The sequence below is a fragment of the Sciurus carolinensis genome, chromosome 11 (assembly GCF_902686445.1).
Source record: "Sciurus carolinensis chromosome 11, mSciCar1.2, whole genome shotgun sequence".
In the NCBI taxonomy this organism is placed as follows: Eukaryota; Metazoa; Chordata; class Mammalia; order Rodentia; family Sciuridae; genus Sciurus; species Sciurus carolinensis.
The window spans coordinates 78511030-78516054 of record NC_062223.1 but is presented as its reverse complement, the minus strand read 5'-3'; positions in this window follow the sequence as shown (position 1 = coordinate 78516054).

The window sequence follows — 5025 nt, the reverse complement described above, 5'->3', positions numbered from 1 at the left end:
GGAGGGGAAGGGAGGAGAGCAGGAGCTGAGGTGAGGGGGAGAAGGAGAACCCCGCCTGTTGGTGGTTTCTTCTTCTTTTTTTTTAAGAGCCACAAGCTGAGATCAAAGGTGATATTTTTACAGCAACTGAAATAGAAAACCACTGGACGCACAGTGGGAGGTGAGCAGCCAGGACACAGGCCCCTTTATGCAGCCTGTGGCCGCATCAAGCACGCTGCCCTCTGCCATGGGGTGTGGGGGACAGTGTGGTGGTGATCTTCCCAACTCAGGTTCAGGGAAGAAACAGGGATGAGCTGCAGCCCTCCATGCTGGGAGAGGAGCGGGACAGATGCCTTCCACCCAGGTCCACCACTGTCTTTTGCTGCCCTGTCAGCTGTTCCCGGCTTCCTATGCATGTGGCCCTGTTTCATCCGCACAGAGCCCATGATGCAGAGTTATCACCCATTTTTCAGAGGAGGAAACCCAGGCTGCAAGGGGAAAGTAACTTGAGCTCAAGTCCTACAGGGAGTTGGAAGCAAATTCAGGACTAGAAGCCCAGGGCTGCTAGTCCAAGATCCTTCCTGCTCTCCATGATCTCTCACCCACCTACTCACACACCAAATTATTTACTGTTCCCACTATTCCTGGTCCTAACTGACCCTGGCATAACAGGAGCCATAGTAAGTTCCATTGGAACAATGAGTCTGAAACTGTGGTCCCCTGACCAGCAGCATCAACATTACCTGGGAACATGTTAGAAAAGCATATTCTCAGGTCCCAGCCCAGACTTACGGGAACAGAAGTTCTGGGAGTGAGACCCGGCTCTCAGGATTTCATTTTGTTTTATTTTTTGGTACCTGGGATTGAACTCAGGGGCACTTAACCACTGAGCCACATCCCCAGCCCTTTCTTATATTTTATTAGAGACAGCATCTTGCTAAATTGCTTAAGGCATCACCAAGTACCTGAGGCTGAATTCACTATTGAATTCACAATCTTCCTGCCTCAGCCTCCAGAGCTGCTGGGATTACAGGCGTGCACCGCCTCGCAGGACATTAACAACCTCTCCAGGTGATTCAGATGCCATGAGGTTGAAAATTGCTGCACTGCATCACTTCAGTTTCCACATCTGTCCTGTGGGGAAAAGAACACCTGTCTTACAGGTCGAGCCCATTATTGGCTGATACACGTGCCGGGTATGTGCCCTGTGGCAGGGATCCTTCTAGCCCTGGACAAATACTAAATCATTTAATTTTATAACCACCCTCTGAGCTGGAAACTTAATTATCTCCATCACATAGGGGAGAAAATGGAGGCCCAGGGAGGCAAAGGAGCCAGCCAGGCTTGCCCGGCTGGAAAGCAGCAGCGCTGGAATCCAAGCTCTTCACGGCTCACCACCGGAAAGCCCCAGCAGAGGGTCTGCCTCTGCGAACGTGTTCTGGGCCTGGCTGAGGATGCAATGATGGCAATTAGCATTACCTCACCTGAACTTGAGATGATGACCCCCATTTTGTGAATGCAAAATCTGCTGCCTTGTCAAGATCCAGGCATGAGTCAGCTGCACCGCAGCCTGGGTGTCTGAAACCCCAGCGCAGCACAGGCCCTCACCCTGCACCCAGCTTGGAGACCACAGTGTACCATTCTGGGCTCCTAAAACATCCCAGCTTGTCCCAGGGCAGAACACAGACTCTGACGGAGGCGGCTGGAACCCCAGTTTGGCTACTCAGGATCTGTGTGACCTCTCTGGGCCTCTATATCCTCCTCTGTCAACTGATCGTTGACAGTTCTAACTGCAGGATTCCTGTGAGGTTGAAGATGATGACATTTGTCCCGGGCCAGGGCATGCACAGAACTGGCTGCCCCTGTCTTCCTCCTCCCTGCCACCAGCTCAATGGAAACTGCTAAGGACCCAGAAGAAATGATGCAAACGCATTTGTCCTCCAGCTCCCTGCCCTTTTCCAGATCTCCTCCACACAGCCACCCTGGTCAAGGATTTAGGGTCAAATACTGGCAGCTGCTTCATCCAAGCCAGCTCTGTTACCTGTGAAGGGGACATGAGTCTTCCTTTTCACCAGCCCCCTGGCCAGGGCAGGCGTCCACAATCAGCAGGAACATCTGAGCACCCGCAGCCACCAGGCCCAGTCTGGCTGGGACATCTGAAGTTCATTAGCTGCCTACTCCCAGGAGACTGACCCCACTTGATGAGAATTACCCCAGACAAAGATGTAGAGGACGTGGCAAACGAAGACCAGGTGAGGGGTGGTCATGAGTGGGGAGGGGAACAGAGTCTCCAGAGTGGCCTCAGGGGACCCACAGAGAGCAGAGGAGGCTGGGAGAAAGTCCTGGGCCTGGCCCGGCTCCAGCGCAGCACCAACTCACCGGCTGTGAGCTGGGGGCTGGGACAGACTTTCCCTTTCCAGGCCTTGGTTCTCCATGTGTGTATCAATGGAGGGAGCAAACTGGACCTCCCATCTAGAATTCTAGGCTTGAGGTTTAGCTGCTCTAGGAGGTGAAGAATGGGAGCCATGGGGGGTGGAGTCACTCAGAGGTGGTGAGCCATGATCTGCCCTTAGGCCTGGAGATCAATGGGGAGCAGACAAGACCAGGAAGGGACCACACAGAACAGTCAGCTGGGTGCTGTCTCGGTGCCTGTTAGTGGCAGAGACAGTCGTGCTAGTCAGAAGAAAATGAATGGTGTGGGCTGAGCCTTCCAGAAACAGGACTTCCAGCTGGGCACGCAGACCCAGTGGTTTCTCCGTGTCTGGACTTACCACCCCAAGCTGCTGACCAGATAGGCAGCTGCTAACTTTTCATTGAACAGCTCTTATTGTCCGCTTATTTTACGCCAGCCCTAGGTCTAGGACCTGCACACATATTAAAATCATTTAACCCTCTTGCTGGGTGGCAGGTACTGGGTGAGTGACCAGCCTGGAGTCTGACCCTCACCTGGCAGGTCCCGGCATTGACCTTTCTCAAGGCATTTAGAAGTCAATCAGGCTGACCCAAATCAGGTCACTCAAGATGGTGTCTTCTCCCAGTGCAATTATAAGTAACACCAGGCAGTTTCCCTTTCCACTGACAGCAGTGCTCCTGTCCCCGCCCCATCCCCCTCCCTCCTGGGAGCCAGGTCTCCAGGAAGCTGTTGCCTAGTAGGTCTGGAATCTGAGCACACACAGACCCTGGGGAAGCCTGCTGGGCCATCTCCATCCTCCTCAGGGAGGCCCTCTTTGGGGACTCAGGTGGGCATGTCTCAGGCAACATCCCTGACCTGCACAGCGCTGGACTTGCACGTGGCTACAGTGGGTGTCTCAGAGTCTTGGCTTTTCTCTGAATGCCACACACCTTGGTTGCTGTATTTTGTCCTTAGACAGGTAAGCGTCTCTCGTGGAGAGGTCACAGAGCTGTTTTCTGAGCCAGGAGCCTTTTGATTCCTTTGCCTCTCAGCATTTCTAAGAAAAAACCGGAGAGGCATGGGAACCTGCCCAAGTTCACACAGCAGGGCAGGGCCGACAAGTCCTGAAATCTAGGTCATTCCCAATTAAACAGTTTATCACTTTCAAATATGAATTACATAACTGTAGAAAACGAGAAAATATGGACAAGCAATAGTTAAAATGATAGATACACCTTTGGTTAGTTTTTCAGAGAAACTTCCACTGCCCCTCCCTTCTTACTCCCCCTTGTCCTCCCTCAACCAAACCACCCCCCACCGACCCCAGCCATAATCAATATCTCGCCTACTTTTGCCAACAGCTCTTCCCTGAGGAATAAATCCTGACAGCAGATCCTGGAAGACAGCCTTAGACCGGATCCTGGAAAGGCCTGGCGTCTCTTGCGTCTCTTCCGAGGCAGCAGAGCTTCCGCCTGAATGGAACTGTTTAAGTGCAGGATGCACTAAGAACTATCCCCAGTCAGGAACCCAGGGACTGCCTCTACCGCTGCCTAGCCTGAGGATTGACTGTGTGATCTCGGGTCAGTCCCTGCCCCTTTCTGAACCTTGGTGTCTTCAACTGTAAGGTGAAGACTGGGACTTAATCAAGTAGTTTCCCCATGGCCAACCACAGCCTCATGTCAACTTCTCTTAAGAAAGACCCATGCTTCTCTTCTGAAGTAGAACACAGAATTTACAGTCAGAGGACTGTAAAGTCTAAGGTTGTCATTTCTTCTCTTGTGTGAGTGACCACAGGCAGGGTTCCACACCAACCTTAGCTCCCTGTGGAAAGGTGCAGATCAGAATGCAGGCCCTGTGCGTCCCACGAGTGGTAGACATCAACGTGGGCCACAGTGAGGTGCACCTCTGGCCTATTAGCTGGCGTGTGCCCCGCCTGCCCAGCACCTGGCTTCGCCCCGGCCCAGGGTCTGGGCCCAGGCTTGTCCACGGTGTCACTGTCTTCCCACAGTGTTCACATAGCTCTGGGGAAAGGTGCGTGTGGACCCCAGGCCCAGCCCACCCTAGGAAGTGTCAGAGCATTGCTCTGAGGGCCTCAGGGCCCGTGACATCATGGGCAGCATTCCGTGTTGGAGCTCCCAGAGCTAAGTCCTTTTTAAAAGTCAGTACTGCCTTTTTTCTTTCTTTTTCCATTTTGGCTAAGCATGGAATGTGAGAGCTGCTAACTTACTGCAGGAAGGAGGAAAGGTTGGGTTCCAAAACTGGCTGGTTTGGGGGATCCTAAAAATAATGGCGAACCCCAGAAGTCTGGCCCCTGCTTCCTAAAGCCCACCTTGACCCACTCCAGGCTCCTATGACAGGACCGAGGTCAGGGGTACAATGGCCTCCCTAGTGCCAATGAGTTCTTTGGACCTCAGTTTACCATCTATAAAGAAGGCATACTAGCTCTTCCTCTTCATATTGCTGATAAGAAACCATCTGCCACGTCCATGCACTCATTCAACCAATATTTATGAAGCACCTTCTATATACCAAGCACTGTCCCTGAAACAGAGGTACGGCAGTGAGCAAAGCAGACGAAACCCCTGTCATCACAGAGCTGACACTGTGATGGGAGAAGACAGACAAGGACCAAATAAAGAAGGTGCCTTAGTCTA